The 14559-nt window shown below is 37.1% G+C and overlaps 2 long non-coding RNA genes across 3 annotated transcripts; one reads left to right on the plus strand and one right to left on the minus strand.

Moving 5' to 3' along the window:
• Positions 1-1316: 1316 nt before the first annotated feature.
• LOC132664109 (uncharacterized) lies at positions 1317-9254 on the minus strand. Of its 2 annotated transcripts, XR_009603446.3 has the most exons (4): positions 9012-9254; positions 5989-6113; positions 4454-4530; positions 1317-1934 (listed from the first exon to the last, which is right to left on the minus strand). It is a non-coding gene; the product is annotated as an uncharacterized LOC132664109 (long non-coding RNA). The 2 variants fall into 2 exon arrangements; XR_009603445.3 differs by lacking the exon at positions 9012-9254 and having other exon boundaries at positions 5989-6579.
• A 93-nt stretch (positions 9255-9347) lies between these two features.
• LOC132664107 (uncharacterized) lies at positions 9348-11869 on the plus strand. The gene is made up of 3 exons (XR_009603442.2): positions 9348-9548; positions 10055-10198; positions 11654-11869. It is a non-coding gene; the product is annotated as an uncharacterized LOC132664107 (long non-coding RNA).
• Positions 11870-14559: the final 2690 nt, after the last annotated feature.

Here is a 14559-nt window from a genome sequence, read left to right on the forward strand (position 1 = left end):
AGTTCTGCCCTCAGAGCACTTACATACAATACCACTTGTGAGAGTTTTCAAGTTCAGACAACTTAAGTAGCACCAAAGGCTTTCCTTATAAGACAGCGGTAAACTCAAGATCAGAACCCACGTCACCTAGAGTTGAACATTCTATCAAACATATCATGGCCGTCTGACATGAAAACCAGCTGCACACCAGTCAACCCCCGGCCTCTGCAATCTGTCACCTGGTCCACCGCATCCCACCTCCAAGTCCTTCTACCCATGCTCTTCACATTTGTACCACCATCACCCAGTCCTTCTCGCCATATGTGTCTACCCCACTACGAGAGCGTCTTCACTGAGTGTTTGACATCTATTCCACCCACACCCACAGATACATTTCTCTATATAGAACCCGAGTGACCTTTCCAGACGGCATATTCTGATTATGTCACACACCCGTTTCTCATTCCCATGACCGAACCACTGCAATGCCTACAGTTTGCTCAGACGATAGAGACCAAACTTTGTCATATGTTCTACAGGGTATTCTACAGCTCCCAGTTTGTCTCACATCTTGTTTCCTCCCTCAGGTCACACTCCAGCCACACTGGCTTTCTAGCATTTTCTCAGCACACCACGTTCTCTTCCATCAGAGGTTGTACACATCGTACACGTGCTTTAATCTCTGTGAGAAGCAATTCTTCCATTCTCTCCTTCACCTTGTAAACTCGTCTTTCCTTTCCTAGATAGTAGCCCAATCATTACTTGCTTAGCGAGTCTCCCCTGATATCCTAGACAAAGTCAAATCTCATAACACTCATTTGTCATAGTTTCAATTTTACACATGTATGTGTGATTACTAATATCCATTGCCCTTACAGGCTTTAGGGTGTTTGAACGGAGCTATACCCCAGGTAGCTAGAAAGTTGCCTGACATATAATAGGAATTCAAAGATTTGATTCAAATAGAAGACACCGTCTCTGTTTTTCCTCACTATTACATCCCAGTGCCCAACACTCAGTATAAGATTGCTATTTGCTAAGTAAATAACTAAATTGACAAATATTTATTAAGATTTAGAAAGGCCAAACAAGAAAAGCATGTCTCTGTCATGCTACTATATCATGTCAATATACATTGATAGAAAATATCTACAACATAGTTTTATATGAAAATAAAAGCATTTTAGAGAGATATATATATATCTAAATATGCCATGAACCATAAATATGGCATAAATATGGCATCTAGATATCTAGATATGGCATGAACCCATTATCTTTTAGAGCTCCATGTAGGGGTGCGTGAGATTAGAAACTTCAGAAAGACATACGGCATCTCAGAGGGGACAAGGAGGCAGTTTTTATTTTTCATTTTGTCTCTTTCTGGCATTGTCTGAAATCTTAAAAATTGTCATGGGTTCGCTTTACATTCAGATGAAATAGTAACTATACCTAGTTTTATAAGCGAAAAAGAAAGAAATTTAGAAGACAACAGAACACAAAAATATTTTCAGACATAATTATTCACTCAATAGCTTTGCCACCTGGCAGCTTGTCAGAAGAAACTACTTGCAGATAGTCTTCGGCATTCAAAAACGAACTCAGAAGTAGCAATGAGCAAAATTGCTGATTATTTCTAAATGCAAACATATCCTATGAAAACATATGAAGAAATTTAGACAATTCCAATGTAGAAATGACAGGATGAAGGAAAAGAAGAGGTTGCTAATGTTAAGTTTTTGTTTGAAAAGGACTTCCGGTAGACTTTAACTTTACAGGAGAAATATGTTTTTGTGTGTATCCTAAAAATGTATAAGTAACACTACCGTATGTGCCTCTCAAGATGTGGCCTGAGGACTTGTGAGGGTCCCTGGGATCATTTCAGGGCGTCTGCACTGTCCAACTTTTTCCAAGCATGCATCTGCATGAGGCTTGATGGCATTCATATTCACCAACTGAAACGACATATCGGAACAGAATAAGTGCGGAAGCAGATCCAAGAATCCACCTCTCTTCTTTGGACACAGATATTAAAGACGTGTCAAATGTAGAACAATGCTCCTCTTCTCACTAACTGTTTTCGCTCAGGAAAATACATTTTTTTAAAAAACGCCATTACTTGTGCTAACATATAGTAGGTTAAATTTTGTTTTTAACCAATAAGTAGTTCACATTTTTGCATATAGTAAATATTGAAAGATATAACCCACATAACCAAGAGGTCTTTGGAGTCCTAAATATATATTAAGAATGTAAAGGGTTTCCAAAACCAAAGTATTTGAGAACTGCTACACTGATATAATAGCTATATAACGTGTAATTTCCAATAAGCTAAGGGAAAAAAAGGAAAAAATTCGATCAGGACTTTTTTTTTTTAATGTTTATTTATTTTTGATAGAAAGAGACAGAGCTTGAGCAGGGGAGGGGGCAGAGAGAGAGGGAGACACAGAATTGGAAGCAGGCTCCAGGCTCTGAGCTGTGAGCACAGAGCCCACACGGAGCTCAAACTCACGAAATGTGAGATCATGACCTGAGCCGAAGTTGGATGCTTAACTGACTGAACCACCCAAGTGCCCCAGGGCTTTTTTTTTTTTTTAATGACCAGATTCTCACTAGTTAATTAACACATCCAGCATTTATTTTAAGGGTAAAAAAATAACCCTTAAAAAAGCATAGTGAGTGGAAAACACAAAATAAAATGGCAAAAATAAGTCCAAATATATTAATAGAAATAAATATAAAAGGGTTAAATTCACCTATCAAAATATAATGTTTATTAGAGTTCCACAAAAATAAAATGACACAGAAAAAGTTAAAATAAAGGCAGATAATCACCTAAAGAAAGTCTAGGTTGACAAAACAAAATTTAAGCAAAAAAGCAAGAAAAAGGGGCAGAAGGAGCACTTCATGTTGAGAAAAAGAAAGTTCACCAAAAATATATAACGATTATGAATTTGACTATAATTTACAACATACCTCATGATAAGTAGAACAAAAAATAAAAGAATCACAAGAAGAAATTTATACCATAGTAATACTCGGAAAGTTTAAGCGTAATTTTCAAACCAATACATCAAGAAGACAACATTGACAGAGATTTGAATAACAACTTTAACAAGAAAATAGATCCAGAAATAGATCAGTTCCAAAAAATTAATACCATATGCACTCAGCCATCGTAAAGTTGATATCATATACACTGTCTCTAACCATAATGCAGTAAAACTGGGAATAAGATCCTGAATTGCACCCTTCCCACTCTTCCAAAAAAAACTGTATGAAAAAATTTTTAAAAACTTCGAAATAATTCATTAGTAACAAAAATTATGTAATTATTAGAACACAAAAATACATAGTAAACATTATGTAATATGAATATAGAAATATTTAGAAGTAAATTTCTATTTTAAACTCCTGTATTAGAATATAATAATAATTAAAAATATATGAGCTAAACAGTCAACTCAAGGAAGTAGAAAATAACAGTGAAACAAACTCAAAGAAAAAGAAAGAAGTAAGCATAGATTAAAGAAAATTTTGATGAAATAGAAAACACACAAACATGCACACATATGTACACAAAACAGTGGATATCAGCAGCGTAACAGATAGGTCAATATTTGATAAAATAAAACAGACAAACTTCTGGGAAGACTCATTCATGAAAATAATAACAATAGGAATTGTTAAGACTATTAACAGACTTAATACTTTTACTCAAAGGGGAATAGTGTGGACTAATAGTGGATAACATGTCAGTAAATAGAAACCCAGCTAAAATGGACAATTTTCTTAGAAATTAAATTTTTGAAAATCTAGACATAGTCAAAATAAATAAATAAATAAATAAATAAATAAATAAAACCTGCAAATAGCTGAATAAGCATTAAAGAAAACTCTCTCTCCAAGACAGTCACGATGCTAAGTATTTTTTTTTTTTTTACTAAATCTGAGAGTAATCCAAAATTCTTAACTTACACAAAATGTTCCAGAGAATGGAAATAGAGGAAAGGAATAGAAGAAGAAAAAAAGAATTTTATGAATCCCATCCAGCAGTGTTTCAAAACCTAAGATGGATGTTGCAACAAAGTAGCAAGTATCCCAGGAATTCAAGAACGGTTTAACATTTGGTGATTTATTTGTGTTAATTGTCATATTACCATATGGAAAGTGGGGAAAGTCATTCAATTGAAAGTCATTCAATAAATTTAATTCATGATAAAAAATCTTAGGAAACATATTTTAGAAGGGAACTTCAATAGCCAAAAAAGAGGATTCATCTTATATCTGGCATCATGCTTAATGGGAAAAGTTTTGAAGCAGATATATTAAAGTCAGGCATAGGACCAGGATATCCACTGGTACTCCTAATATTCAACATTGCACCAGAGGTACCAGCCATTGTAATAAAATAGAATAAAAAATAAAGAAGTAGAAAAATTGTGAAGGAAAAGCCAACACTATCTTTACTCACATACAATGTGTTTGTGCAAAAGCCCAGAAGAATCTGCAGGCAATTTTTAAAATTAGTCTAGGAGTCCAGAAAGATTGCTAGAAGCAAACAAATGTACACAAATTAGTAACATTTCTATATGCCAGCTATATCCAAATAAAAATATAATAACAATATTTCATTCAAAATAGCAATATAGGGGCTCCTGGGTGGTTCAGTTGGTTAAGCATCTGACTCTTGATTCCGGCTCAGGTTGTGATCTCATGGTTCATTAGATTGAGCCCCGCATTGGGCTCTGTGCCGACAGGGCAGAGCCTGCTTGGGATTCTCTCTCTCCCTTTCTCTCTCTCTCTCTGCCCCTCCCATGCTTGCTCACACACACACACACACACTCTCTCTCTCTCTCTCTCTCTCTCTCTCTCTCAAAATAAATAAAAATAAACTTTTAAAAAAGAGTTTATTTTTTAAAAAATAAAATAAATAGCAATATAATCTACAGAGCACCAAGAAAGCCAGAAATTACCTTTACATAATGAGTAGAACCCATGGAGTCAGATCAGTTTGGTTTCAATTCATCTCCTTCAATAAGTAGCCTCATGACTTTGGTCAAATTACTCAATCTCTCCAGACTGATTTTTCTCATTTGGAAAATGGGAACAATAATTGGCACTTTTCTCAGAGGGTTCATATGAAGATTAAATGAAATAATACATGCAAACTACTCAAAATGATATGTGGCTCAATTTGTGTAGTAGTGGTAGCAACACTTTTTTTAGTGTTTATTTATTTTTGAGAGAGACAGAGACAATGCGAGTGGGTTAGGGGCAGACAGAGAGGGAGACACAGAATCCGAAGCAGGCTCCAGGCTCTGAGCCATCAGCACAGAGCCCCACGCAGGGCTCAAACTCACAGACCGCGAGATCATGACCTGGGCCGAAGCCGGACCCTCAACCGACTGCGCCACCGAGGCGCCCCAAGCATTTGTAATAGACATATAGGCAAACCCTGTATGGAAAAAGTTGTATAGTTTTATTCACAGACACAAAAGAATTGAAATAGAATTGGAAAAATTTGGGTAGACAAGTCCATTATCTTGAAGATGTTTAATTTCCCCACTTTCTTCTATCAATTCAATTCATTTATAATCAAAATGCCAATAAGATTTTACAGAATTTGAAATACTAAATCTATTATTGTAAGGAAGAATAAAGGCATAAGAAAAACCAACATAATTTTGAAATATAACAAGAATACCAGGAATCAAAATATATTACAGAGTTATAGTAATAATAGACAGTACTAGTTAAGGGAAATGTCCGTGAAGATCAAAAACAATTTCTTGTGCATACATGAACTTGGAATGTGATAACATTGAAATAAGTGGGGAGTATTTTTTCAATAAATGGGACAACTGGTTTTCCTACGAAACATTACAAAAATAGATCTTTATTTCATACCATACACATTTCAAAATAAGAACAAATTATTTTTACATTTCTAAATGTTCACAAAATTCAACAACAGCATCTCCAGTGGTTACAGTCTACCAGACATACCTCAGACAGGAAGGGACGGACAGACCACGCAGCTCAGCTCCGTTCCCCAGAAATTTATTTTTCTTTCACCACTACTCTGCTAGCCTCAGTGGGGGAGGGGGAAAGGATGATGCTTCTCCTTTACACTGGCTCAAAAAAATACACAATATTATCTTCATGACTATCTGCGTCATGACTAACGGGTTAAATAGTGGAGGAAACTGTCCAGGGAGACAGTAGGGAGAAAATGAAGCCGGTGCTGTGATCGAGCTGAGCCATCAGGCTCCGATCTCAGACGCCCTCATATTCCCACCTACTAAGCTGCCTACTGACACTTCTGCTTTCCCTCTGGTTCAGTGGGAAAAGGGGTCCTGGCACAGCGCAGTCCAACCCATCCGGTTGTGTTTAAGTCCTATCTCCTCCCACTTTCTTAAGGAACTTCAGAAAATTTAGCTTTTCTGTAGCTTGCTGTATCGGGCCAGGGTGGGGAGGGCCAGAGGTGGGGGTGAGGCTACTCTGTTCCTGATGAGATGGCAACACGTTAGCTCCTTCAACATGCACCACACATCCACAAGGAAATCTGGGAAGACGGGGCGAGGTTCTTGTTGCTACCTCATTTTCACTAAAAAAAAAAAAAAAAAGTGAATTGTGTTTTGTTTTGTTTTAACCTACATAAAGAGAATTTTTTCCAACTTATCCTTTACTGAATACTAAAAGCAGGATCATGCCAGAAGTACATGAATTTCAAACTGATCTGTAAATATTGCTATCATAATCATGTCCACTTGTAGGTATTAAGTAACTGTAGCTGCTTCCTCGCCGCCCAGACGTTACAAACAAAAGTCTAGGGAGCCAGCGTGCCCTCCAGGGCTGTCCTGGCGAAGCACACAGCACGGCTTAATCTGAGTCACGGGCACTTTAAAAAAGAGCTTTCTCCCTTCTTTTCCCAAAGAGGAATCTAGTAGCATTTCTTACAGTTAATTATCTGTTCTCCTCTTTTTAATTGGAAAGAGGCTTTCAAGTGACTCATAACAAAAATTTGACCTCAGTAAAAACAGAAAGCTAGGGCAATTGTTCAACAGTGTGGTTTTTTGAACAGTTAATACTATTTTCATCCTTATAAAATTCCAACTCTGTCAAACAAGGAAGGTGACAAAAGCCAAGAAATACATATCCTACCACTTTCACTTTTATGATTTTGGAAACCATTAAATAACTGAAGAAAAAAAAAAAGAAAAGATGAAATGCAGCCAAGTAAGAGAGAGAATGGGACTCTGTGTCTTTAAGCGAGGCAGAAAAATAAAACCCAATCATTCCAAATGTATTGCTTTAGTCATCTGGTTTCATTCTATTAATGACCTTTAACATCTGCAAAAATATTGTGAAAAGCTAATTTTGTTTGTACTGAGGTGGTGCAGAACAGTTTCTGGCTGTCACTCTAGGATATGCTATAAAATAAAATTGTCTTTCTGGGAGTCTGACAAAAACCTACTGTACGAATCCAGTTTATTTACAACATCTAGGAATGAAAAGAAAACAGAATTTTACAACATGCCAACATGCGAAAAATGAATAGTACTTACACATTTGTGTGTGTGTGTATTAGCAATACACATACTCCTATCTCCCAAGATTAAAGATTTTTTAATAACATTTTATGACACTCAACAAAAATTCTAAGCAGCAAACCTATTTCTCGATAAACGTTATGCTATTAAAATATGAGAAAGCGTTATTCAACATAATATGTTTTGATTTACTGCAGGAGCTCTTAGAAGGGCGAAATGGACTCATTTCCTCGGTTTGACAAGCCTTATGTTTCTATTACTTAAATAAGAATCTTTGTAAAGAGGTAGTGTCATCAGGGTTAATGTATTGACTTTATATCCTTAGAGGCCAAGGTTAAAAATATGCCAAAGAGCCATCAAAAAGAATAAATCTAGTCATGCTGGCCTTGTCCTTATATCCTCATTCTCAACTACACTATCCAATCTTGTGAATGATTTGTGGACCCTGCCTAGAAGTGTCTGGGCGTCAAGAATGTAGGGCTTTCATGGTTCAGGAGTTTGATGAGCACAGTAGGCCCAGCTCAGGGACCATAGAATAGTGGATGTCAACGCTGGGAGAGGACTTGAAACCATGTAGCCAAGGCTCCAGCCTGATAATTAAGTCCTTCTGACCACATACATGCATGCCCTGAGGCCACACACACGGATGCTTGATAACTTCTAATACAAGGGAATTCACTACCTTTTAAGGCGGCATGCTATCTTGAGAAAGCTGTCAGAAAGTTTTCAAAACATTAAGCTGAGACATTTCTTCTGGAAGATCTCCCTTGGGACAACAGACAATCCCCTGCTTCATCATCATCACCCTTTGTATTTGAAAACAGGTCAAATTTGTCTGGTTCCATTAACATGTGGCCTATGGCCTCACTTAAGATCCACTCATTATCAGAGAGTTTCAGCCAGTTACACATAGATGAGTGTGGACTAAGAGATAAATAGATGGTAAGTGGACCTGCAGGTATAGACATCCTGAAAAATGATCACTGAGCCAGAAGACTATCACTTTCCTTGACTAGGGCATCAACCTCTTGGTAATATTCAGTACCAATTGGCAGATACGTCACAGCGTTTACCCCTACTGAGTCGACCAGCCAAAACCACCAAGCCTTTTACAATAAGTTCCTAAACTTATCTCCTGAATCTGCGATGACGATTTTCAGGACCTAGCTCAGAACTTCACATCATGTGTTTGAAGTTTGATATTATTCAGTTGGACCGGTAATCCCAGGAGGTTGTATCTTATACAGAACTGCAAGAAAAAATACCCAACCGTTCCGGCCATTCGATCCTCGACATCACCCAACACCCTGTCAAGAGCACCCAAGGATGGGGAAGGAACCCACACTTACCCAGTGGTAATTACATGAGAGTTTTCCCCCCTCCCCCGTTGTCTTTACCCTGTTTTATTTTGGCCTCCTAACTGTAGTCATACTATAGGAAGTTTCAAAGTTGCACTGAGTGGTGCCAAATAAATACCTGAAAGGTAGACTTCTCTGTATGGACGGGGAGAGGCAACGCCCTACAAGCAATCTTCAAGTCAGCTGACATGGTTTCTAGATGAATAAAGCGTTATTTTAACCTTTCCTTTCTGGTCACCTATTCTCACTCCCCTCAGTGATCATACCCCAACATTTTTGCAACAGCACAATGAATGGACTTGAGAGTGATGTATTTTCTTTTCATCTCCAAATATGTACAGTTTCATAATGGGCCATCTGTCATTTTGTTATTCCATGTAGACAACAATGCCCTAAAGTTTTGTTGTCATAGCAACCACACCAAAGTATCCAAAGCAAACTCTGTAGTCTTTCCTACTCTCAGATTCCACGCAACATAGGGAGGGGGTGGGGGCTAAAATTTCGGAAAATTTAAGTTCCTAGCATTTGTTGCCTGTTCACAATTAATGCTCAACCTAGTGCACCTCAAACCTCAATGAACTAGATTATAACATTTTTTTTTTTTTTAAGGAGGAGCAAAACTGTCTTCTGTAAGCTGTGATTTATTTCATTTCAGGTTAGTTTTGTTAGAGACAAGTTAAGTCTTGGTTTGAATTCTGGAGAGATACATGTAGCAATCAAACCTTCCTTTTCACTTTGCTGAAGACCAATTTTAGAGGAGGCAAGAAAAAATTCAGCTCATTGTTCATATTCTTGTCTCCCATCTCATAGCATCCAGAGTGCCTGTGCCACATTATAGCAGGATAAAGGAACCGCGAGTGGATTCTGTGAAGAAGGGGGAGGGGGGGGAGCACAGTTTTTAATCTTGATTTACTTTATTTCTTTTTTTCAGAGACCATCTTTTACTTATCTTTAACTTCTTTCCTGTCCCATAGGCATGGAAATGATTCATTTTCTTTCTCTTTCATTTGCAATCTTTAACAGCTTTCCCAGAAGGGGTGTCTGCATGGCACCGCGTGATACTGTTTCATAGGGAAATAAGTTGAATCTCCTTGCTCTTCTTTCTAATGTCTTTCAAGCATTTTTTAATCATTTTTTTTCTTATTTCTTAAAAAAATTAAGAAACTGAAAGTCGCCCAAGTAGGAGGAGGAAAGGAAACAAGTTGTAAGGATATTACAGGCCATCGCAGAAGTGTGGTCAAGGAATACAAGTAGGGGGGCTGTAGGAGTGAAGAGAAAGCCACTGATTGCAGAAAATACCTTAGGGTAAGCATTCATGCAACAGGATGGCGGGCACTGTCGTTGGCTATGGAAGGAACACAAAAATGGGTACAATACTATCCTGACGACTGAGGGTGTGGGAAGTGGATTCTTTCACAGGCAGGGATGAAATAGATACAACTATCTGATAGGGTAATTTGGCAGTGTATATTTTTTGAAATGTAAATACTTTTATTTCATTTTTATTATACTTGCAATACATACTCATGATTCACAATGTTGAAAAAGAAAGAAAATATATTTAAAAAATATTCATAGTCTCACCCCCTGAAGACAATCACTCTTAATTTTGGCATGCACTTTTCTAGATTTTCTCAGCTATATAATAACATAGCTGTTTTATATATATATTTAATATATATATATATATATATATATATATATATATATATATATATAATGTCTATTTAGATATAGCATCTATGTAAAAGCTTATATATATTTATGTGTACATATAAATTGATACATATTATTTAGAAATATATTTTAAAGAAAATATATTTAAAAAATATTCATAGTCTCACCACCTGAAGACAATCACTCTTAATTTTGGCATGCACTTTTCTAGATTTTCTCAGCTATATAATAACATAGCTGTTTTATATATATATTTTATATATATATATATATATATATATATATATATATAACACGTCTATTTAGATATAGCATCTATGTAAAAGCTTATATATATTTATGTGTACATATAAATTGATACATATTCATATATATTTATAAATATTATATGTATGTGTGTGTATATATATATAGCCAAAAACATGTTTTATATACATATATATATATGCATATAAAATAAAATTCCGGATTGTCTCCCTTAATATGATGACACAATACTTTCTACATTGGCACAGATGTATAAACATCATTTTTAAAAATTGTGTGACTGTCTATAACGTGGTTATACCCTAATTAATATCCTCTAAACCAGATGCTAAACCTTAAAAAAAATGGTATCCACTAGCTTTTCCACTTTTGAATTCTTTTCTTAAAATATATTCACCAAGTGGAATTAAGATTTCCAGGACAAAGAAATTGTATCAAAATCAGTGGGTACCAATTTACATTTCATACCAGCTTTTTATAATACTTTTTGGCATTCTGTTTTTCTTGTCCTGTGGCTGACGTATGATTTACTGAGTATTAGAACCACATGCCCAGGTAAATCCTTCCTTCTAGAGTCTGCATTTTTTTGTACTCTTCTAGAGTCTTCTAGAGTCTGTACTCCTTCTAGAGTCTGCATTTTTTTGTACTCTTCTAGAGTCTTCTAGAGTCTGTACTCCTTCTAGAGTCTTCTAGAGTCTGCATTTTTTTGTACTCTTTGTCTCAAGTCACATCTACCTTAATTTTATTCCTCCCTACCACCTTTCTCAATCAGTTCACTAAAAGAGTGAAATGCTCCCAATGTTTTTCATCTTCTAGGGACTTCATTAACATCTTGTGAATGTTCCTTCAAGTTTGATTGAACAAGGGCGATTTTCCTCCGCACAACTGATAGAGTTCGAATATGCTGGATCCGGTATTATTTTAGATTAATTTAATCTTCATGCTTTCAATGTTCAGCCCCTGATCTATTTCCTCTGATGGTCTGCTGTAACAATCCAGACTTCTTAATAAAGATGTATCCCCTGCAGTGAAGGCGTGCTTAATAAATAATAAAAATGATGCTGTCCTTTTCCACATGAACATCCTTCTGCAGAACATGGCAATCCCACTCTATCTTAAGCTCATCTGAGTAATTAAGAAAATCCTCAGGTTCTGCTATGGTATCAAAAGTGTGCCGGAACATCTAGTTCTCCTGGATACTTTTCTGGATACTCCTGTGGTTTGCTTTTCATGCACACCCTGTGAGTTTCATGCAATCCTCTACTGTTTTCTGACACCACAGCATACACAGTGAGGTCCAGCACCCAAGGTCCTTGGATCCCAGAGATGACTGTGGCTTTCCCCTCTTCTTGTGGCCAACTATCTGCCATAGAGAGTCCTCTTTGTGCTACTTGTGCCGTGAATGCTTCAAGAGTCACTTTACTAAAATAGACGGAAAAATATTCTCGGCCCAATAACATCACAGTCTGCAGCCTGAGGCACAAAATCATGTTGACATTTGCCTTCAGTATATTTTAGAGATTTTCTTGACACACTCCTATTATTTTTATAAGCTATTAAATGGAACTCATTTATCCCACGTCTTAGGTAGAAACCTTGGGGGTCTGGACTGAAGGATCATTTGAGAGAAAGCATACTTAAAAATCGCCTCCTTGACTTTCACCACCCATCGGTATATTCCTTGCCTTGAATCCCCTAGAATCCTCATAAAAATCAGTGCTTGAGTTGCTGATCCCACATCCCTCTAAATAAGCCTGGTAGTGTGTCTGATCCCATAACATGCACAGTTGGGGGTCTGCTTGTAGACACCCACTGCATAAAGCATTTATACATAAGGAAATCTGTGCAATCCAGAAATGCGATACTGAAAGCTAATTTGTATGGAATGCTTGAATGCTTCATCTGCACAAAGGGAAGACATGCAGCTTAGACGTGTTAGTCAACTTGTCCAAAGGGAATGACAAAACTAGGATTCAAACTGAGATCTGTTGACTCCGGAGGCTATGCTATTAACCTCCACACTGCTCTTGACATGCGCTAAAGAAGAATATTATGAGGAGTTCAAAAGAATGAGATATTGGTCATTCTCAGGGTAGTGGTCTATTGAGGAAGTATAACTGAACTTGGCCCTTGAAGGAGGAGTAGAGTGCTAAAATATGGAGACTTGGAGACGTATGTAGGCTTAGAGAAGATTCAGATTAAAATCCTGAAAAAGAAGGATTCTAAGGGATTATCTAGGAGATGTTAAAGGAACTAAGAACTTTAGGTTTGTGAACAGGAAGTTGAGACAATCATGTTACCATGATATTCTTTCATGAAGGGTACTTCCCCAGAAGGCAGAAAACAGCAAAGCTTGTAAGCTAACACATTAGAGATTTTAACCTTTAAAAATGATGAAACAGAGTGATAAGGTAACAGAATGTTTTGCCAGTAAAGACGGACATATCGTCTTGAAGGGCTTAAGGGGAACAGGCATTCTCTAATTCCCCATGGAGACCTGGAAAAGTTCCTCAGTGTGGGGTTATCCAAGCCCAAGAGTGCAAGTCTCCCATTCAGACAGACTGAACTTCCTCTTTAGAGGTGGAGACGTAAAACGGGAGAGTCTGTTCTAAAAGGGTCTGTTTGCAGTTCATGCATTTGACGTTCGTGCACCTGAAGCCTTCAAGTGATACAAGTGGTGTGTGTTAGTGTGCGCACATAAGCTTGTCTATATGCTTTCATGCTTTGTATACATGCATTTATGTATATGTGCATGCAATTGAAAACATCATAAATTACTCTTTTTACAGGACTTTACATTGATAGCACGGTTTAAAATGATAGAAACCACGTAGGTAGCATTACTCAGTCTTTCTTTGGAAAAGGCATGTCTCTCCTTGGAAATCTATGACTGAGGTAAGGAATCGTGAGCAATGTAAGATACCAGTTAACCTTTATACCTAGCTCTGCATTCTAAACCAGAAAAATAAAGGCTGCTGAACACATTCATCTCACTGCCTCAATTACGTGAAGTGGATAATCAGCTTAGCACTGTAAGGAAGATACTGAATATGTGTTGATTTTTCTTTGGTATTGATTGCTGTGCTTTGACATACTGTTCTCGTTATTATGCTCCGAGGCACCACCTGGCATCATTGTCTGTCTTTCCTCACACGTCACGTGATCATCCTTTTTGCAGTTGTTTCTTAATTGTATGTAGTTTTCAGTGCACATGCCTAGAGTTTAAGACCCAGCTTATTGGTTTAAGTGACAACAGTTTATACTTTAAAGTCCTGTTTGATGAAAACTATACAGTTTTCGACAGATATCTCTGAAATTCACTGGCAGATTTTTCTAGAGTGTATTTTCTTTTCTCCTTTCTCTCAAGAAAAATGCCTTTTCTCATTTTAGAAAACACTTCCATTTCTGAATAGGTCATGGTCCAAATGTAAGTTGCAAATGCACCACGGTACACATTCTTCGCATAAATACCTTAATGTGAACAACCAAAACCTGTGTACATGTTTATTGAATAGCAACTATCGTGAGAATTATTACCGTCAGCTTCCACAAAGAAGCATATGCTTAAATAGGTCACTTGTCTCTGCCTACGCACCTGTCTACCTGGCATCAGGCAGGCCGTATGTGTCCCCCTCCTCCCAATAATCAGCAAAACTTGTTCCCTGCACTTGGGGCACCTGAGGTCCAGGCATCTGAATCAGTCCAGCACCTGAATTGTTCCA

The sequence above is a fragment of the Panthera onca genome, chromosome F2, assembly GCF_046562875.1.
Source record: "Panthera onca isolate mPanOnc1 chromosome F2, mPanOnc1 haplotype 2, whole genome shotgun sequence".
Lineage (NCBI taxonomy): Eukaryota > Metazoa > Chordata > Mammalia > Carnivora > Felidae > Panthera > Panthera onca.